This window comes from Dermacentor albipictus, chromosome 9, assembly GCF_038994185.2.
Source record: "Dermacentor albipictus isolate Rhodes 1998 colony chromosome 9, USDA_Dalb.pri_finalv2, whole genome shotgun sequence".
NCBI lineage: Eukaryota > Metazoa > Arthropoda > Arachnida > Ixodida > Ixodidae > Dermacentor > Dermacentor albipictus.
Window position 1 is genome coordinate 44,694,359 of NC_091829.1, and position 22,911 is coordinate 44,717,269.

General features: G+C 47.3%; 1 protein-coding gene and 1 long non-coding RNA gene across 5 annotated transcripts in view; one reads left to right on the forward strand and one right to left on the reverse strand.

The window, feature by feature from the left end:
• Positions 1-22,911, forward strand: part of LOC139049756 (gamma-aminobutyric acid type B receptor subunit 2-like) — a 389,157-nt gene that overhangs the window by 199,625 nt on the left and 166,621 nt on the right. The gene's annotated exons all lie outside the window — the stretch shown is intronic.
• Positions 22,506-22,911, reverse strand: part of LOC139049758 (uncharacterized) — a 95,169-nt gene continuing 94,763 nt past the window's right edge. The window contains exon 4 of the long non-coding RNA XR_011508559.1: positions 22,506-22,683. This is a non-coding gene — a long non-coding RNA (uncharacterized lncRNA). The remainder of the gene's footprint in view (positions 22,684-22,911) is intronic.

A 22,911-nucleotide genomic window follows, 5' to 3' on the forward strand; every position in this document is an offset into this window, starting at 1 on the left:
GACGCATACCACGTCGTGATCTCTGCAGCCTGCGCCGCGGGATAGAAAACTGGAGGCTGGGGCGGTGCTTAGTGAAGCCCGGTGTGTTCTGAGAAGCGTGATACCGGGTAATCTTATCAGGGAAGTGAGCGAAGCCGGCCTAGAATCCCCCTCTCCCCCCCCCCCTCACCGCTTTGTTTACTGTGTGCTAGATGAATGGTTAAGTTTGCAATGACTCTCTCCCTACCAAGAGGGCAGTCGAACCATAAGCGTAGAATTTTGGGGCTTCATGTGCCAAAACCGCAATCTGATTATCCACCATTCCGTAGAAGGGGACTCCAGTTTAATTTTGACCACCAAGAGATCATTAAAGTTCCCCAATGCAGGAGACACGGGCATATTTGCATGTCGCCCCCATGAAAATGGTGCCGCCGAGGCCACAATCACCTTATAAACGTATCGTCGCCCGCAAGTGTGAAATGGCGGTCGAAGGTTTGCGGATCATAATGCCACAAAACTGCGGTGGTGCTGTCATCTCTTTGGTTGCACGCTAAGGAGACGTAAGCCCAACTCTACTGGCACTGGCTCTGTCGAAAGGAAATAAATTAGAACATCCTCATCCTCATCATTTATTTACCCTTAAAGGCCCCTGTTGGGGTATTACATAAGGGGGGAGCATAAATAAGAAAAAGAAAGGTACAAACAGTCATGACTGAAGTAAGAAACAATAACAATAACATTCATAAGGGGTAAAGATGGTGTAATCAAATGAATGTCAAACACAAAAAGTAATAACCAATGCAATAAAAAATGTGTGATGTAGTAAAAATAGGTCAAATCCATTAAGCATCAATCCTCAGAAAGTTCGTTAGTATGTTTCGAAACTTGGTAGGGTAACATTCGATTACTACGCGGTCCGGTAAACTATTCCATTGTGCAATAGCTACCGGCACGAAAGAGCTGTTGAAGGATTTAGTAGAGCCGTGAAGACGTTGAATACTGAGGTTGTTTGAGAGACGGCGTGAAGTACGATTGGGTGGCAAAAGAAGTGTGTCGAGTAAATGCGGGAAATTGTAATAGAGCGTTTGCAAGAGACATAAACGTGAGATTTTTGGAGGATGTGCTAATGATTGGATGTGGAGGGATGATTTGATGTTTCTAACACTTAGCCGATAGTCGTACTGGGATGTAATAAACCGGGCTGCGCGATTTTGGACGGCTTCCAGTAGCTCAACAAGGTACGCTTGATGGGGATTCCATATTGCCGACGCGAATTCCAGTTTAGTACAGATAAATGTTTCATATGCTAGTTGACGGATCACAGGGGGTGATGATGATAGTGACCGTCTTATGAATCCCAGGGATCGATTAGTGGCAGTAAGCAGATTTTGGATATGTTCTGACCGTGTAAGCTTGCTAGTGAAGGTGATACCAAGGTACGTGTACGATTGAACCAGCTCAATAGGAAGGGAATGCAAAGAGTAAGAGTATGACATGAGAGAGTGTTTCCGCGATATGCGCATGAACTTACATTTTTTTTTACGTTTAGCTGCATGAGCCACTCTGTGCACCATTTTTCAATTGTAGTGAGGTCACGCTGTAAAAGCAAGTGATCATTGTATGAGTTTATACGGTGGTACAGCACGCAGTCATTGGCAAAGAGCTGGATGGATGACGAAATACCCGAGGGGAGATCATTAATGAAAATTAAAAACAAAAGGGGTCCAAGGACTGAACCTTGCGGTACTCCAGATAATACTTCGGTGACTGTAGAGGGACGGTGTCCAATCACTGTAAACTGTGATCAGCCAATTAGCAAGCACCGGATACAGGACGTGATTAAAGGATGGAGACACAAGCTGTTCGCTTTGATTATTAGTCGTTCGTGAGGTACACGGTCAAAGGCTTTCGAAAGGTCTAGATAAATTACATCTGTTTGGAAGAGAGAATCAAGGTTTAAATGGAGGTCAGTAGTGAATTCAAAGAGTTGAGTTTCACATGAGTGACCCGGTCGGAAGCCATGCTGGTTACAGAAAAGAAAAGAGTTAGCTTCAAGATAAGAGGCATTATGAGAATAGATTATGTGTTCAAGAAGTTTGCAGGCAATACAGGTGAGTGATGTCGGGCGATAATTCTATGGATCAGTGCTGTCGCCACTTTTGAAAACCGGTTCAACCTTGCTTAACTTCCAGTCGTTAGGAATGGCACTGGTAGTTATGGACTGCGTAAAGATGATTTGTAGAATTTTGCTAGTAAGCACCTTAGTGCTTTTGACAACTTCAGCGGGAATGTTATCCGGGCCAGGAGCACTGGAGCCCTTGATATTATCGATCAGGGCCAAAATGCCCTCTGATGTGACGTCAATTCAAGGCATGCAGGAAAAGTTGCAGTCAGGAAGGGTACTGTTACCTAAGGCGGGTTCTTGAGTGAAAACGGAAGAGAAATAAGAATTCATGACATCGGATCGATGATCAGTAGAGACAGGTGATCCATCAGGATATGACAAAGTTATATTGTGAGAAGCACTGCGGTTTGTGGGTAGAAGCTTCCAAAATTTCTTTTTTGATTGCCTTAACAAATTATTGCATTGGCGGAGGCATGTGAAATACTTTTCCCATTTGGAATAGCAGTCCGAGTGTTCAGCTGCCCGAAAAAGGCGCTTCTTTTTGTTTACGAGCTTTCTAAGGGTGAACCATGGTTTATCGACATCGCCCCGAATGCGGACAAGTGGCACATATTTCTCTACAAGAGACAATATCTTCTGTTTATAAAGTAGCCAATTGCTCTCTACATTTGGCGAGGAAGCGGACTGCTCAAAAGACACAAAAAAAGCATCTAATTCCTGATTTATTTTTGAGAAGTCTGCTTTGTTGTAATCGCGGATATATTTTGTTGAAGGTTGACTGGTTGGTACCTGAAAGGTCAGGTCAAATAACACCATCTTGTGATCACTTAGGCCATCAATACACGTTAATGATTTAACAGCATCGGGGTTGGAAACCAGAACTAAATCAAGAATATTGGCACCGTGAGTCGGCGTAGACACCACTTGTGTGAAGTTAAATGTTAGAACAAGATCAAGAAATCAGGATCAGGGTCACACATCAGATCTTGCTTGACTAAGATCGTTGTTCAACATAATGAAAAAGAAAAAGAAAGTTGAGTATCAATATATTTGTCTGCCTTGCATGCCTAAATTGTGAGCACGCACACCCGTTTCTCTGTATTGCTTCTTAAGGCGGTAGCCTTAAGTGGCTTATAGCCCCATGGCTTTGAAAAAATAAATAAGCGCGTCGTCCGGTTCAGTGGTACAAAACTACCATCATCAGCAATGGATGATATCCCCGTAAGCGAACAAGAGAGAATGATAAAGAGAAGTCGTAAATGAAATGCAGGGAGGTTAACCAGGCTGAGCCCGCTAAGATACCCTGCACTTGAAAAGGGGGAAAGGAGCAAGCAAAAAATGCGATGGCTGATCCCGCTCGTAATACTGCAACTACAAACATTCAGCAAAGTAGGGCGTACAGTGCATAAATTCATTGGAATAACGCATACAACGTACAGAAACGTGGCGTCTCGTCCAGTGGTACAAAAAAAAGAGCAGAAGAAATGTAGCGGAAACGTATTTCGCTACTCGTTTAACTGCGACTTCTGTAATTTACATGCTCATAATTACCTATATACACCGCAATATAACTTTCTACGGCACGTTTCGAAGGCAACACCGCATTCACTAGAGGCGCTTTTGTCCCTACTTGAACCATCGAACTCATGGCTGAGTGGTAGTGTCTCCGTCTCACACTCCGGAGACCCCGGTTCAATTCCCACCTAGCCCATCTTGCAAGTTGTTTTTATGTATGAATTACCTTCCGGGATTTTTCGCTCACGGCCAACGCCGCCGACGCCGATGACACCACGCAGGCGTCGGCAGCGTTGTGTACGATGGCTTCAGGCTTATTTGTGAAACTGACTAGAGGAAAAGAAGTAACTGTGGCTCATTAAGCAAGTATTACTTTAGAACAATAAAAAATAAGCTGGGCCTCCAAATTCACGTGTCATAAGGCACATTCATCACTGCTAGCTGACCCGCGCCCTCATTCGGACGTTCTGCAGTAAATTGCCAAGCTGTAAATAATCCAAATTTAGACAAGTTTTGTTGACTAGTGGAACAGCTAATGGACCCTGTATAACTACTTTTCCTGCTGTGAAACTGCAGAGAGTATCTTGTAATAATGTATTGTTTTCGTTCGTACATTTCTTTTCTCATGTATAGCATACAATCTATAATACTAGATTTTCTCTTCTCGTGTACGCGAAGTGTAACCTTGTAGAGAATATAATATTGATGCACTTGTTGTTGAAAAGTGTTGTGATCTACCTCATGTTTTCCTGTTGTCTTTTTGGGAACTTGCATCTTATTACATGCCTATGATGATGTAAGCCGGCTGCCTATATAGGTCTGCAGAAGACCTACAGTATTGATAAATAAAAATAAAAAGCGCTCTCCACGGTATGTGGAAAGGTGTAATGGTTCCAGAACTTACATTTGCAAATGTGCTTGTTTACTTGCAGTCAGGTGTAGAATCACGACTCGATGGTAACCAAAGGTCAGCAGGACGCATCGTATAGGGCGCTCACGGGAGACTGCAAATGAAGCTGTGCAGGGTGATAAGGGCTGGACTAGTTTTGAAGTTAGGGAAGCTCACAGTAAAACTATCAAGAACAACTGAGGAATATGTCAAATAAAGAATGGGGTGCTAGAGTGTTCAGCTATTTGCACAGGAAAAATACTGATTCAATATGGAGGAAAGGAACTAGGAAGCTTAATAGCAAATATGCCACCGGTATAGTAAGTAACGTGGAAACAAAGAACGTCAAACGCAAAGTCAGAGAGGCTCAGACAACCTCATGGATCGAAACGAAAGAAATAGAAACGAAAGCTACTTTGAGTAACTACGTAAGAAAACAATTAACGAAATCATGAAATAAACATTTTGTGATAACTCAAAAGGAAGCTCCTTACTTTTCGAAGCGAGATCAGGATGCCTTGAAACACGCACTCTTAAAGCAAGATACAAGGAAGAAGCACGAGCATGCTGCGGTAAAGCTATGAAATCAATGTAGCATGTTTTATTTGAATGTGGAGATAGATGCCTAGCGGTCGATTTAAGTGCTTCTGGCCTCTCTGAAGACCTTGAGTTCAGGGAGAGAAGGGGAAAAGTAAACAAGGCCGCAGCAGATATTAGCAAGAGGCGATTGGAAGATTCGTGGTAGAAAAGTAGGCAAACAACAAACAACGGAGGCATACAAAAACAATTTAACCAATACTGGTTCAGAGAGTTTACTGATAAAAATTTTTCGTGTTTTGTTCTTCTTTTTTTAATACAGGTAAGATATATCTTCTCTAAATCGTCTATTTTTGTTCCATTTAACTCTGATCGACACACAACTCCGTTTGAAAAGATTAAAAGCCTAAGTAGTTAAAGAGGAAGCTGAAAAAAGTTTACTTATATAGTACCGTTCAAGTGAATCAAGTTTGCTAATCAGTGGGCGCGGCACGTTCACTAACCAGCATACAGCACTCTCGGTGAAATGTGTATTTCCTCTTTAAAGTACACGGGCACCAATTCGCGAACAAAAAAAAAACGGATGGAAATACCACTTCTTATGCCTCCACTACAACTTTTAAACACCAGATCGCAAACGACATGTCTCCTGAAAAGAAAATAATGACCTACATTTACAGTCACAGCTCCTGATGTTTAGAGATTCGCGTTTCGCGATATCATTGAGGTGATATTTAATTGGCGAATACCCTTTTTTTTCTTCCACACACACTAAAAAATACAAAGAAAACCGAAAGGAGCGTGTAAGCGCGCAATAAAACAAAACAAGAAACAAAGTTTTCTGGCCCAAAGGGCGAAACAGTGATCGTGTCCGAAGACGAGGACCGTTCCCGGCTGTAACCACAAGCTCAAAGCGTTCGCCCCCTTGCATCGTTGTGTGTATCCTCCATGTTTGCCGACCATGGTCCTCGTTTATCACCCGCTAGGTGTCGCCCCTTGTCCCCCCTGCTCGAGCCGCTCTCTTCGCGTAGCCCCGCTCACGACGGCTGATAGCCTGCATGCAAGCGGCGGGACCGTTGCGGTCTGCAGGGGTCGGCATACGGATGATATGTTTACCGCGTTGAAGCAATCATCAAGCGAGCCGACACTGGCCTCTTGTATTTCGTTGTGTATCGGTCTCGCGACAACATTGCATGCTGTCGGTCAAAGGTAAAAAAAAAAGTATTTCGAGTTAACTAGGTACACAGTCCGCGCAATGTACTTATTGATGCGATGTTGTGCATTGTTCGTCACTCCGCTCGCTTCTGTACACATTATCAATTATGCAGTAACAGGTGATGAGAGGCGTACGTCGAACTGCCATGCAAGCGCGCTTAGAGAATCTTTGTCAACTTACAAAACGCCCTTTTACTAGGGGAAACCAGGCAAATTTTGGACAAAGAAAAGTAATTTGGTCGAATCGATGGATACATTTTTAAACAGATGCAATGAACATTGCTGGGTGGAAATACTCAGTAAAATTTGTTGTTGTATTTTTGTCGTAAATTCTGTGAAGTACCCTGTCGATGGCCTACAAGAACAAGCGCTGCGCTAAAACGAAATATTAGGCTCATCACGCCGAGGTAACACGGTGACTGTTTGAGATGGAGTCGAATCCGCATCTTCGTTCCTTCGAGTAGAAAGCCATAGCCATTGATTAACCATAGCGGTTGAAAAGGCTGCATTGAACTCAACGAAAATATCACTTCATCGCCTCGTTTAGCCCGGAAATTGGCGCTGATCCCTAAATTTAACCGCGACATTAAAAAAGAACGGCAAGTCAGTTATGGGGAAGCCCACAAGAGAGAAGACGGTTCATGAGAGGGAATAAATAGCAGCTTTGTAGCTTCATGCTAGAGTCAGGTAAATGACACTTTTTACCTCTCGTAAACATTTAAAAGAATGTCCGAATGTTAGAAACTGCTCATTAGTTAACTAGCATGCGCGACGATGAACTCGTTCGTGTTTATTCAGTATTCAGTACTGTCACCCAACTCGGAGGGCTTTCCGGAAACTAGTTGCAACGTTTTCATAGTATTCGACAGCATGTAGACATTTAGTAGGATGCGGGAACACGGTATCTACGGTAGGCTTCGTGACGAAAAAATGAGCTACGACCTTCAAGATTATGCTCGGCTGGGAAGCTTTTCTTTTTTCCTTCTTTTTTTAAATATTTTTCAACGCTGTACCACACCCGTAACAATGCATCTGGACACGGCTCCATCTTCGGAGCCGCAATGCACCCGGGCCTGCGCAGTACAGAATCACTGGGTGTAGCGCCGCGGGGTTTCCATCGCATTCCTGCGGAGGCCTTCCGCAAACTGACAGTGCTTGCAAGGCGCGCAGTGCGCCGAGCGAGATACGTAACGGCCGCCAGTGTACCGCAACGTCGGCAACATTGCAAAGAGAAACAGTGCCTCTCCAAATAGACGCGGCAGAAAAAGAAAAAAAAAGACTCACATAGGCGCAAGGAAACACGAAACGAGGTAAAAAGGAAAGCGCAACATGTCGCCCTTCCCAGCATGGCTGTTTTCTTTTTCTTGCGGGCCTCCCCACCCCCCAAAATATAGAAAGAAGAACAGGAAGGAGCTGGGCCTTCCGCAACCTTACAAGCAATCCCATCGCCACTGTTTCGTTTCCACGCCCCGCGCGCGCGTGGTAGCGCATGTCTTGCGTTTCGAGCGTTGTAGCCATCGTGCCGTCCTCTTTCCTAACACGCATGTTCCCTTAACCTCTTGTTTTATTTATTTTCATTCTCTCTCTCTCTTTTTTTCTTCGCACGCGCGCCCCACACTTGTATCTCGTTACCGCTGCCTCTCCGGTTTCGCTCGTGCGTGTGTGTTCGCATCAGTTCAACCCCCCCCCCCCCCCCCCGTTCCTATAAGGCACGCACCGCCCTCTAGGGCACGGAGTAGAAAACAAAAGCAAAACTTGAGACAACAGACAGAGGCGCCGCAACGAAAAATAAGTGGGGGTGGGGGGCATGGCCCGGTGCGCAGGCGACAGCCGAAACCGGTAGCAGGGCGCGCGCCGCTTCTGATCATTTGCGAAGCTCGGGCCAATCAATAGCACCGCGTCCAGTGTCCCTTCTCTTCCACTCTCTCTCTCGCTCTCTCTCTCGTTCTATGCCCCCTTCTTTCTTACTCTCGCCTTTCGTTCCTAGCTTTTACTCTCTAGAAGAATATCTCCCCTCCCTCTCTTTTCCCTCCCTGCACTCCTCTTCGTGCTTCCACCCTTGCTTAGGGTGCACGCCGCTGTTTGTCGGGAGTTGCCCCGGCCGGCAGGCCGATCGGGTTTCCCTACGACGGCCGGGAGAGGGAGTCTCCCAGAGGGGACGCACGTCTGCGCTGCCATCGAGCTGTTTGCGCCCGAAACAAACGAATTAAATGCGCACCCCCAACCCTCCCCCCCCCCCCCGCGCCTCTTGCCCCTCTGAACCGTCCCCGCTTTTCTCGCTGCCCCACAAGGGCCCGAGCTTCAACTCTCATGGACTTACTTGCGAAACTACTCGACGTTCGTTCCTGATGGTCAGTTATTTGTTTCCCCGCTTAATTCCTTCCTGTGGTTAGTTGTTATATCGTTATTTACTTCTTTTTTGTTTTCCTTCTGCGTGCGAGAGTGTGCTTGTATAGTTTCGCCAGAAAGGTGCGTAGCCTGGCAAAAATAAAGATAAAACAAAGACTGCGCAACCACAGCTTAGCTAGTTACTGTTCAACCTCGTAACTCTTCGATTGCAAAAGAGCCACCTCTTCTGAAATTCGATTCCTTTATCAATAAAGAAAGTGACCTCAGCAAACGATTTCCTCATAACACAGTGGTAAAAAAGTTATATCCATCGCAGATCCTGGAATTGATTCAGATACTTAATGAAGCACAGAGATAAAAACGTGAGGAGCATGTTCACTTTGAACTTCAGACAATGTAATATCAAACAGCAGTGACCTAACCGAAACAACAATTCGGCTTCCCGACTGCTTACACGCCAGAAAAAATGTATTTATTCGCTCTCTTTTTTGATTTCTCCATCATCATTGGTCCACATATGAAGACGCCTTCCATGCCAAGAATTTTCAGAATTCATTAGCAAACACGATATGCTCGACATCAAGAACGCGTACCACTCTTTGTTTTCTTATTGAAGGCTCTTTCTTTAAGCTGATCTTTATGCATGATTGCCTATTGTTCTTTCTTCCTTTCTCGCTTCGTTTCTTCTTGCAGTACGAATGTTCCTGCGCTTGTTCCTACACACAAGTTCTTTAGAGTCCCCTGCTCCATCAAACCCTTATTCTTGCTTTATTTATCTTTTCCTTACTGGTGGCTACAACTCTCGCCTCCTCACACATGCTGTTTTTCCTGCTCGGTTAGTGAGTCTCTTCTCCGTCAAAGTCGAACCACGTTCCGTCTCAGTACCCCTGGCCTTACTGTTTTGACTTTGCCCTACAATTACTAAGCCAAAGGCAGAGCACGCTTTACAGGACGCTAATGCAAACGCATTTTATTTAAATAAGCAAGTAGACTGCGGAGCCTAAACTTAACCGCCAATATCGCTGAGAACTATTTCAATTACGTGATAGATTAAACAAAAATTATTCACTAGAGAACATGTACACGAAGAAACTAGAAATTAGATTAAGAAAATTAAATAAAATTTGATCAGATTAAGAAATTAAATTAGGAAAACATCAACCATGTAGGTTTCTCAGCAAAGAGCTGTTGCAGCTTCCCGAAGTCTGTCACCCCTAACTAATGAGCTCGAGGAAATCTGAAATGTCGACTTAAATTTAATAAGCTCCCTTGATTGCTGTTTGTTTGATGAGTCTAACTTCAAGTGTTCAACAGCCACATTAATTTATGATGAATTTTCACCTATGGAGAAGCTAGGAGTGGATAAGTCTTTGAGCACGCCGCGATTGACTCAGGGTCCACCTATTCGCCGAGGAGCTTGGACTGAGGCATCCAGAAGTTGTAGGTGTAGTTGTACGTGTATAGAGCCAATTTCTTTGCATGAACTGATCGAATCTTTCAGGCTGAATTTAAATTCAAAGCGCACTGAATGAGTTTCGAAAGAAACAAGTGTATAAAGCGTTTTCCGCGGATACAACCTTGGCGACAGTATGCTGTGTGAAGCGATAAACACCAGCAATCGAAACAAAGAAAAAAAAAGTGGTATGTTAACTGCAGATTGCCTGCAGTTAACACTAAGTGCGGCGGAAGCTGATCAATTGGGCTGTTTGCAACGTTCATAACTCAACGTCAATTCTTGCTCTGTTCTACAACCTGGTAAACATTTGTAAAGATTGTCCGTTTAACGCTCTCTTTCTATTAGCCTAGTTATCCACAACTGGCAACATAATATTGGTATTACTTCCGAGCTGCTTCCTTCGGACGGTATCAAGAAGAATTGCCTATACTGTGGCCGGGTCCTGTTATCAGCTGCCAAAATTTAAATGAGGAAACTGCATATCTGAGTGATTTCAGAAACATTGCGACAGAAAAATGTCACGACGACTGCGTTCGGCATCATAACAGCGAAGCTGCCTATCGCTAGGATCTGGAAAAAAAAATGTGTGTGTGTGTGTGTCCCCCTCCGCCCCCGAGATGCTGACAAAAACAAATCAACATGTAGGCCGATCCTGGTGACAGTGTAGAAAGGGTCTAAGCTCAATGGCACATACGCTTGTGGGCCCTGCTACCTGTAACGCGCCCTTGAACTGACCTTGTCACAGTTGGGACGAACGTGTCGAAACGTCAGTATATATGCATAAAGTAAAAGAAAAAGTAAAAGAATACAGAAATAAATGAATAAAAGAATAAAGAAAATAAAAATTGAAAAAAAAATGATATAATAAAGACGTAACAAACAACGAAGGCATGCTGTTGACAAAACCAATGCGCCAAGGCGATGAACGCTGTGGCCCAAACGCTTATGACGATGCGTGTCGAAACGTCAGTGTATAGGCATAAAGTTTAAAAGAAAGACTTTTATTAAAGAATATTTAAAAATACAAAATACAATAACTAAAGGAAGAAACAAACAACCAAGTTATGTGTTTGTGCCTTTATTCAACCAAAGTAGCATAACGGTCATATAGAACTTCATATATGTAAAGCTATTGAGCAATACAGTTTCGCTAATCTTCCATCGTCACATAGTGGGAGGGCTCTGAATTTTTTTAGCTTTACCAGGAGTATATGATCGCGCTTTTCATATCAAGCAATAAGTCGTTTTCTGTTCAGGAAAAAGAAATCCACAACGAATTCTGAACTCGCCATCGTTTATGTGCACTAAATATTCGGACACTGAAATGTTGCGAAATGTCCACCATTTCTGCCGCGTGATACTTTGCCGATCTTCTCCAAATTGCGCTGTTGGTTGTGACCTTATCTATGGATGAGTAAGCATCCTTTTGAAACTGAAATGAGGCTAAGCATCATAGGATAGTACAAACGAGCACCGACTTCGAACACGCTTTTATTTTTTGTTTAATATACCAGAATGCTAAAACACTTTGATACGCTTAGTATCTAATAGCACAAACAACCACGAGTCCTCCCTACTTCCTAAGTCATCAAAGAATGCTCCTGCCACCCATACATACTCAAGGACGAATGCTCTAATAGCAGCTCAAGTAATTGCTTTCTCCAAGTTGGTGTAACAATGCGTCGGACCTGCAGGGTGTTCGTACAGTCATTAGCCGCTCGTTAGGAGATTTCGAGGCCGCGACTGTTACTCCCTGCAGCAAACGCCGTATCTTACCCGAGGGCAAATCCGCACGAAGCTTCATGAGCAAACCGAGATGCCTGCATGTATTACATAACGTCAGGTGGCACAGGGTAATTGAGCGCATCGGTTCATCTGGCTTCAAAAGGAAGCACAAAACCTTTAAGCACAAAAACCTTTCTCGAAGGGAGCACCTTCGGAATATCAGCGGTATCCACAGTGGGGTGAAAGTGGGGCAAGTACGCGTCTTATCGGGAATACTTAGGAAAAATTATATAACTTTTTTTTAGGAAGCTGATAGTCTCAGGTATTGTTCATTCTGCAATCCAGAGAGCTCTGTAACGAAAGTTACAGTCAAATACTTTAAAGAAGACGCAAAAAGTCATAGTTTCCGTCATTCTGTGAAAACATGCGGTATATTCTTCGCAAGAAGAACGTCGAAGCGCTGTTCAATATCCTGCCCTCTTGATACGCACAGGTTCATGCATCGAGATGTTGAAGTCAGTTAAGCTGACGCCCACATTAAACGATCTACTCAACGTCTAACCAATAACTAAGGTAGTGTTTTAATGCGAATACCATCATTCGCATTGTCAGACGAGCTTTACTTGCCGGCTGCATAGCCATCCCGTCAAAAATGTGGGCCTGTCCCTGAGATAGTGCAGTCTAATAATGCGGGTGCCTCTCACGTAGATGTGTGCCACTGTGTGTATGCGCAGCGTGTCCGGAGAGAAGCGCGAGAGAGGAGGCCAACTGCAGTGGATGCCTCATACGTGACGCGTTCCTGCACTATTCGCATACTCGAATAGCCATTGTATAGACGAGTTCTGCTATGATTTTTTTCTCCTTTTATGCGAAGCATATTACGAGAGCTCAACCCAGCTCCTCAGGCGCGGCGGTGTCGCCTTCAATACCACGTGACACCGTGACGTCACGACAGAGGAGAAACGGGGCTCCAACTCGCGCCGTCGCTCGCGGCGTCGCCTTCAAGGCTGACCACGTGACACCGTGACGTCACGACAGAGGAGAAACGGGGCTCCAACTCGCGCCGTCGCTCGCGGCGTCGCGGCGGTATATAAGCAGCTGCGCTTGCCTCTGCTAGACACTCACGAGGTGAGATGCCTCCTGGAGACAGAGCTGCTCGTTGGAATGAGAAGCGAAGGTTGCGGCGTGCTACAGAGACTGTTTCTAGGTGGCTTTGCTACGGCGCAGCGACTACGCGCCCCGCATCGGACGCGGTGAGCGTCGAGCAACGCAGCGTTCGGCGCCACAACGAAATGTGCGCCTGAGCAAGCGCCGCACGCCTGAGCCGACGCCGACGACACCGGCTTTTCTGCGACACGAGCTCCTTAACGCTGTCGCGTTAAAATAAAGGCTAGTATGCTTCGCATCCTGGGCTTAACCTTAGCTAAGCCACAGCCAGTTTTTTTTTGAGAACCAAGCATGTACTCTCGCTCTGTTGGCCCTCCTGGGCTTGGAGTGGGGAACGGGGAACTGTCCGGCCCGTCTACTGAGCGCGGTTTTTGCAGACGGCGCTCACGAAACCGGCGAACCAGCACGGCCGCGGCTGTCCTGAGCCGCCCCCCCCCTTCTTCCCCCCCACCCTCCACAGACATCGATTGGGCCAGCAGTGCACCGGTGTGTTCCCGCCGCTGGCCAAGTGTAAGGGGAGAGAAGAGGGAAGGGGGTGAGGAGGAGGGGGGGGGGCGGCGGTGTGCATGGAGAGGGTAGCCGCCAATCAATGCGGCCTTCGCGTACACACCGAAAGGTGCGGCGCCAGGAGGCCCCGCGCGGCAGCTGGCGACATTTTCGGACGTCCTTGACCCCTGACCCACATGCGTCTGGGTCGCTCGGGCCGCGGCCTGCCACCCTGTCCACCGGCGGCTAATAAATCGCAACGTTATGTGCAAGCACTGAGGTGTCTTTATACTCCTTCCCCCCCCCCCACCCCCCTTTCTTTATATTTAAGTGAGCTCGACATCTGTTCCGTTAGTTCCTGAAATGTAGAAGTGCGTCAGCCTTGGTCTGAAACCGCACTTGCGTCAAAATTTGAATCGACGTTAGTAAGCTCTTCAATCATGCGAGCAGTCTTTATACGCCGGGCGCCTTCGCCGACGTGCGCTGTCGCACTTACCTGGTAGAGTTAGAAGCGCTTTGCGGATCGCTTCGTTGTTCGTGGAAGTGTCCCAACGATACTTGTGTCACCTCTTGTACACATGTGAATGAGTGAGGAAATGGCCGGAAAGCGTTACTACAGTCCCCTTCTCAACACTTTGCAGATTTATCAGGCTTTGCGTCGTTCGGCTGAGGAAATTGCGCCAACCACACGCTCATTTTACTCCCTGCTTTTCCTTCCCTGCACGTTCCTTTCACGCGCAGCTTGAGCGTTAATTTTCACCTTCTTTCTCAGTTTCAAGGCCTAAGAATGCCACCGTCATTTCTTTTATTGTTCTTTACGCCTTGCCGTACGGTTTGACTACTCGTTATTGGAACAAAGCCCCACTTGCTTCACTGTCACTTACCCGAGGCCTTTTGCTACGTTCTCTAGCTTCGCGTGTCAATTAGCAATGCGTCGCCATAGACACGGTCAGTGTCACTTTTGTAGTCCAGAGACAAACAACCCTCGTCTGGGTATTGCTTCTGAAGAGGCGCAATACAATGACATGCTCTCGAGTAGGCTTGTTTCCAACTCTACGTGAGCGGCGTTTCAATGAATGCGACAAGCCATTCGTCGTAGAGCATTTCTAGTGCATAGGGTCTGCGTAAACGGTAGTAATGCGCTAGGGAGGCGAATCGCGTTCATGCGACTGGGAGGGTATACGTTGAAGATGACGTAAGACGTCTCGCGCGGTGCACGTTAAACGCTGGCGTGTCGCATTGAGGGAGTGAGACGGTCTGCCGCCGTGTGCTCTCCTTCCCTCACTGGTGAAACGCGAATCGTTGGAAACAGATTTAACCTTCATTTCGGATGAAGACGAATGCGTCAAATGCAAAGGCAGTCGCAAGTAACCCCCCTGATGCGTTAAAAAATCCGACACGTTACTGTCGCATTCGTGTAAAGGCGGCTGCGGACTTCCTTTCAGCATAGTCTCGCCACTTCCTTTCATTTGGAACTTTTGAACGTTCCACTGACTACTGCAATGAATACCCGTTCCGCACAGGGCCACCTGTACTGCTGCTGTAGCCCACACTCGTACTAAAAGCTACGATAACCTTATACTACATTTTTTGCTTGGCATGTCACGATTGAGCCCAAGTAGATGCATGCTTGGGAGAGATGGTACGATGCGTTAAACCTATATGCAACGAACAACTAGCGGAAAAAAGTCAAGGCACACATTGGCTTTCATGTCATAATTTTTCGCTTCGTTTGCTGTACGCTGCATAGGTTCAACGTTGCTAAGCCGGGACATTGTTACGGGTAGTTGCTGATCCAAGCTCGTTAATACACCCAGCGTAAAAAAGAAGAGGGAAACACACACACACACACACACACACACACACACACACACACACACACACACACACACACACACACACACACACACACACACACACACACACACACACACACACACACACACACACACACACACACACACACACACACACACACACACACACACACACACACACACACACACACACACACACACACACACACACACACACACACACACACACACACACACACACACACACACACACACACACACACACACACACACACACACACACACACACACACACACACACACACACACACACACACACACACACACACACACACACACACACACACACACACACACACACACACACACACACACACACACACACACACACACACACACACACACACACACACACACACACACACACACACACACACACACACACACACACACACACACACACACACACACACACACACACACACACACACACACACACACACACACACACACACACACACACACACACACACACACACACACACACACACACACACACACACACACACACACACACACACACACACACACACACACACACACACACACACACACACACACACACACACACACACACACACACACACACACACACACACACACACACACACACACACACACACACACACACACACACACACACACACACACACACACACACACACACACACACACACACACACACACACACACACAGGGGCGCGCACGCGCGCAGGCTGCAGGGCTGCTCGAGCATTCAGTCAGAACATCGCTGTTTTCATAGCTCCTTCAAGATCATAGTGATAACGTTGAGTAGCCGTGACAATATGCAGGTAGACTTTTTCGCTTGTCTAGGGCCGTAGCGTTTTGTGTTCTTTACATGAGAGAACGAGTCTGCAGGCCAAACGTAGCTTGGTCGCACTTGCAATTGTTTCAGAGGATAGCCCAAACTGGGAGTCATAGTGATGGCATTCCCGGTAAACGAATGAAGCTACCAAGCCGTTGCTACGTGTGGTATCTCTATACTATCCCGGATTTGCGATGCGTTGCGATGCTATGCTACGTTATTGCATGCTATGTTTCGCTATGCCACGCTATATTACGCAATGTTATGCTACGCTATGCTATGCTATGCTATGCTATGCCACGCTGCGGCCTCTCAGCTATATAGGACGAAAAGTGGACGCTCTAGGGAGTGGCGATTGAACGCCAAGGATAAAACGCCAACAGGATAAAAATTACGCACCAGTAACGCTCGACCACTTATCTGCGAACCGGCGTCCATTGTGTCGCTATCGCGGTGCGGGCCTGGCATTCTTTTGGTAACGAGCCGTTTTCGCCGCGGTCCAGGAGTTCCTTTCATTGCGCCAATTGGCCAGCTCGTGGTTTTATTTTCTCTGATTTTTTTCCTTCCTTCGTGGCTTACGACCCGAAATCTTCCGCTTTCGGAACGGTCCACTTGGGGCTGTGGTCTCCCGCTGCTTTATATTGGCCCTCCGCCACAAATGCAGTGCTACGTATGACGTCGGGCAATCAAAAGAGGCCAGCGACTGCGGCGACGCTCTTCCCCCCCCCTCCCTCTCTCCGAAACCAATAATGGAGATAAGCTTTTTCTTTCGGTCCCTGCATGAGCCGCATTGGAATGCGCCTAGCCACGCTACAGAAACAAAAAAAAAGATACTGCCGGAACAGTTTCTGAGTTCACGTAACCTATAGGGCGTGACGTAATGCTCTAAGTCGATAATGGCCTCGGCTTCTTTATTTTCTTTGCGGTTGTCTTTGTTCTCTGCGAAAACCGCCTGGTATTAGGAAAAAAAGAAACAGTCTGCCAGAGCTACAGTTTTTCCATCAAAATTTACCAGGGGGAAATAGGTCGCTACAATGGTCTCCATACCCTGGGAACTGTGGCAAGTAAATGAATTTGTGTAATCATGTGGCTGCACATGTGACTTCTCAACGCCCCTGCCACGGTATTTATTACGCTTTACCTTTCTAAACTGTCAAGCAGTCACAGTTTTCGAAAGACAGCAAGACGGTTTATCTGCACCCACAGGCGTAATCATCTATCGCTACCATGTTACCCTTCCCCACGTGTGGGGTAGCCAATCGGGCTTGGCTGTGGCTAACCTCCCTGCCTCTCCTTCTACGTCTCTCTCTCTATTACTTCCTTTGTTGGACGTACAATATCACAAGCGATAAAATTCTACTTCCTCTACAGTTCTACGTCTCTCTCTATTACTTCCTCTCATTTCTACCGCATTTGCGAACTATTCTTCCTTTTTTTTTTCTGAATCGCACAAGCTTTAACTTTGCATTTCGTTTTCTTTTTCTTTTTGTGCTTAGTGGATGTAAGTTTTACGCCCTACTTTTGTTTTCGTATTCGAGCCGCAAGTCAAGCGAGAAATAGCACTGTGCATGGCGTCCTGACGTTTCCATGCCGACGCGAGTCGTTAGGTTGAGTAACGATCAGAGCCGCTGCATGGAAGAAAGAAAGAGAGAAATTACCCCCTTTGACATCCTATACTTAACCATGACGCATACGCACTGAATACGTGTGCTTGTATGACGACAAGAGTGGTTCAAAAGTGGGCGCCGCTCCCGTCAAACCTGCTGCCGTGCCTGCCAGCACCGTCGCTTTGCGCAATTTTCGGGTGCGTAATATATGTCACGAATGTTCTGGTAGCTACAGAGACGCGAGTCGAGCTTTACAAAATATGAGCTGACAGTACGAAGGAAAGAATCAAGAAAAGAGTATAGCAAAATGCCAAGGTGATCGCTTCTGTTCTCGCACGCATTTATCATTGGTGAATTATGGCTTTGTTTTATCCAGTGTAATTGCAAGTCTAGGTAACGCGACTTTCGATCCCGCCAACGCGAGTTTTAGTACACAATTTAGTACGCGGCATAAAACGCCGAATGTTTGCTCGGTACCGGCTAAACTAAATTTAAATTAAGAAACAGTTGTAGCAAGCTAAAGTAAGTAAGGAAGCTGCAAGTAAGTAAGCTAAATAAATAAATAAGCTGTACAACGTCAACATGGCTAGCTATAGCAATCCATGTTGACGTTGTACGGCACGAATTGGCAGTAAATAAATGAACAAATGAGTAAACTTGCACATGAACTATGACGTTTCCTTTCGGGCCATGACAGTGAAAGACGCCAGTTATCGGTCGCCAAGACGCCGTCGCGTCATGCGCCGGTATAGCTCACCGCCTGACACTTTCGACAGTCGACGAACTCCGTGAGGCACCCTTGACCCCTGCTTGCCCTGACCCACATGCCGCTCACGCAAAACACGTGCCGTGGCAGTAACCGTTAAACCGCTCACCCACTAAGCGCTGGCCCGCCCCTCCGGCCTCCGCGAGGCTCTATTCAGGTCAGCGCCGGTATCGAACGACGGCCGAGTTAGGGGCCGGGTAACACGGGACCCACGCAGTCCACGCCCCTGCGTTGACCGGCTTTGTCAGTGCGTTCGAGAAACGATGCGGGCTAACTAGGCCAGAACGAGAAGAGAAAAAAAAAACGTGATCGACTGTCGCAACAGGGAGGGATCGCCGGTCGAACGGTTGATCCGCCGCGATCCCTACGCGCTCGCCAGACGAGCTACCGCCAGGGTTGATCCCGTCTTAAAAGACGAAGACTCGTCGTTGCGTTAACCTAGAAGTTGGAGCATTAGTATGCTAGTTGTGGTTGTTGTCTTTTCTTTCATTTGTGACGTAGCAAACAGGGCAAGGAGCGCAGCATAAATGTAACACAAAACTCGTGCGTTTCGACACGCCTTGCCTTTCTCGTCGCGTGATTTGCAAATTCTCTCGCATAGCTTACCAGAAATCAACTAGGACATCTTCACGCTCGAGTGGTTGCTTTCCCGTTCCCCATAAATGAACACTCGAGGCAGTTAGGCACGAGAACTTGATGCGAACTTGGTGGCTGTGATGTTGCACCACTGAGAACGATGTTGCTGGTTCGATCCCCGCCACGCCACGCGCATTCCTATGGAGGCGGAACGCAGAAACGCTGGCGCACCACGCATTAAGAGAACGTTAAAGAGCCCAAGGTAGTCAAAATAGGTCCGGCGGCTTCCACTACACCATACCTTATGACCCAATGTGCAGTTATTGGGACGTCCAACGTCGCAGCTTAAATTTTAAACTGATGTGTCATTCGAAAAAACAAAACCAAGAACTTATCTAGAGACACCTGCATGCATGCGAAAGAGAGTCACAAAGTTGCTAAACTGTCTTTTGGAGCCACGGCACTGGTGGGTCGGACCTAAAGTGCAAGCTCCGCGCAGAGTAGACGCAGTGTATCAACCAGTCGACCTGTCTTAATGTTGCCTTTAGACAGTTTTACTCCTTCCTTTCTTCGCAGTATCAATAACACGTAAAGAAACAGTATGGCCTCGAGTCCGGTGCCTGAATACCCGCTAGGTTGTCCAATGTGCTCTGCCCCTTCGCTTGCAGCGTGCGCTAACTGCTGTTACTGAGCATACGAGAACGAAGACTAGACAAGCGAAAGAGTTACTGGGCGTTCGGAGTCACGGACACCAAAGACCAAATATGCATGCAGTTAGTCATTAGTGACGAATTCGAAAAGTCGCCCTTGTAGCCTTTGCGTTAAGCCAGGGCTCCGCCCTTTTAATCAATTATTATGCTATGCCCTGCGGCAACCTCTGCACAGACACACAACCAAAAAAAGGAAAAAAAGAAACGAACCAAAAGTCGGGCCGTTCATTGGAGCGTGCTTTGAGAGCGCTGTGAGCTTGCCTTCCCAGACTGAGTTCACCATTCTGGCATGACAAGCAGTGATTACATGTCTGCCTTCATGTCGCTCTTTCTTGGTTTTGTTTCTGGCTCCTCTTCATACTGAACATGGCTCCGTAATTTTCCTGCGTTCTGTTCTTTTCGCGCAACCATTCCAGCTTTATGTTTTGCAGTTTTCGTCCCCATATTTTTCTGTTTTTTCTTTATTTTACCAATACCTGTTCGTAAGTGCGACGCTGCATGCGAAAGGTGATATCCACCAGCACCCACCGCCTTCGTGACACAAGAAGAAAAAAATCCACTACCACAGCCCTACGACCTAACTTAACATATAAACTGCATGCGTTTCCAAGTAAGCTAAGCCACAAAACTGCCGGGAATTCAAAATGAGCCTCATATACCCTCTCTAGGAGAATACGTCCGTAAAGAGGGAAAAAAAAAGAAGAAGAAAGCTCAGAAAGGGAAACGATAGACGAGGTGCGGTCGCATCATGTTAGTTCTGTTGCTTCGCTTTTATTCATCTTTCTACGTTACCTTCCTGTCTGAGTAGATATGCTGTCCACTCTGGGAACATCCGGTGGTGACGGTGACCGAGCTCGTGTCCATTCGGGCGAACGCGCATGACGCTGGCATCTGGCCGTTCGTGCGCCGTCTCTTCTCTCTGTCATTTTCGCCTATCTTCTTACTTTGTTGCTTTTTGTCTTTCCACGGTGCGCCATTTCCCGTCGGTCTCCCCAGTCGCACGCCCAAGCGGCTATCCCATAAAAATTAAAATGAGCTCCCTCTTCCCGAAGGCTTGACCAAGATGGAAAATACCTTATACCGCAGCCATCACCTAGCCAGGTACTCCTGAATGCGGCCTATCGAACGACAGCTTATATGTATACCACGTGACAGTGACCCCCCCTTCCCCTACTTCTCCCGCCCTATCACGGCCTTATCTTCGTCTTTCTCGTCCCTGCTGTTCGCGTCCTGTCCTCTCGCGTTGTTTCATTATTCGCCTGCTTTGCGCAGTTGCACAGTTTTTTTTTTTCTCCAACAAGATCGCGAGCACCTGTGTGCGTGCGGGATTCAAACGTGCGCAAGGCAATTAGCTGCAGCGTTGGAGCGTAAACGTCAGGAAACAAGATGGACCGTCAAGCGTGGACTCCCTCCCTATACACCTAGGAGCGTCCGCGTGCATCGATTTGGGAGATAGGCGACAGGGGCCGCGAGAAGATATTTTGCCCAGGCGGAGTGCTGCATGTCGACGTCGTGAAAATGGGGCAGGGCGTAGGAAAGAAAGGCAGCGAATGGTCTGTTTGTTTTCTAAGCTCTCTGTCTTTCTGTGTGTTTCCCTCTTGTTCATTCCTAGCCACTCCACTCCTGCTCTTGCCAACTTTTCATTTTCGGCGTTCTCTTCGAGACCCTGATTCGGCTTTCTTTTATAAAAGAGCATCCCTCTGTTCTTCGCGAAACGCCCTCCTCGACAGCAAACGGTCTCGAGCATTCATGCGGAGTGATGCGCGTTCGGCACCGCGTCAACTACCCGTGCCTCCATTCGGGACGCTCACCCTTTCCCCCCCTACTCTTCCCGACCTCGCGTCACATGCCTACATCATTGTGGCGCTTCGCACAAACTACGTCCAGCAAGAGTTCTGGCAAGCATAGCCCCGAACCGCCGGGAAGGGGGTGGGGTGGGGGGAGCGAGGGATAGCAAAACGGGAAGAGAAACACGCGGTCCATTTCCCAAAAGAAGAAAAAAGAAGAGTATGGAATAGGGAGATGGGGGAAGGGCGCGGGAGTCCTTACAAGGACCCGGTCCCTCATCCATTATTCAGCACCGGCCGCAGATTGGGGATTCCTGCCGGGCGCGTGCGTGCGTGAGTATATAGGACGACACGGAGCGGAGAAAAGCGCGCATTCGCGAGGGCTCGCACTAGCCCTGATGCTCGGGGAGGGAGGGGCGGCGGGGGGGGGGGGGGGTGGAAGGGTGGGGGTAGTCCGCTAGCGCCTTGAGAGCGCGGGCCGGCGGTGTTTGTGTGCATCTGGCGGCGACGCGGGAATCGCGCGTCTCCTGATCTCGGCTGCATAGCTCGCCGCTGTCTCGAAAGGAAGGCCGCGAACAGTGGAAAAGTACGGTGGACGCAGCGATGGGCGCCTGGGTTATACCGGGGCGGAATGAATCTGCAGGTTTGTAAGTTCGTTCGCTATCGTGGGACGTCTCGCGGAAAAGACTCTGGGCGACACCTTCCCAGATGAAATGTCGGGGAACGCTGAGGACCGAAGTGGAGAAGCCTGCCCGTTTCGCCGGAGAAGGAAATTTCTTGTCTCACAGCGTCCCAGGGAATCTCGTCGCCGAATGCGTTCGTGCATGTGGTTATTACTCTTCGGCAAGTTGTCTTTTCTGTTTTTTTTTTATTGACCGCCGTCCCTGTCGTGTTCATTCGTGTTGAATGCGAACCACATGCAAGTATAAAAAAAGAAAAAAGAAGGAAGAACATGACATGGCGTGAAAACAACCGCAGACCACAAAATTTGCTACCCGTCGCAGTAGCTTGATGGTTATGGTAATCCGCTGCCGAGAATGAGCTCTGCGTTTCGTTTTCGGGCTGTTGCGGTGGCGTTCCGTTAAAGGTAACTGCAAAAAAAAAAGACGATCGTACTTCATTTAGTCGCACAATAAAGAATTGCGTGTGGTAAACATTTTGGCGGAATGCTGAACTGGGGCGTCGCACGGTAACACCCCCTCCCCCTCTTTTTCTCGGTGCATTCAGAAGCAATATTCCTTTTAGGTGCGAAGTGATTCTGTCAATGGAAAATGTACTTCCATCGCGTTTCTTGCACCTTTACAATTAGAAAGACAGCA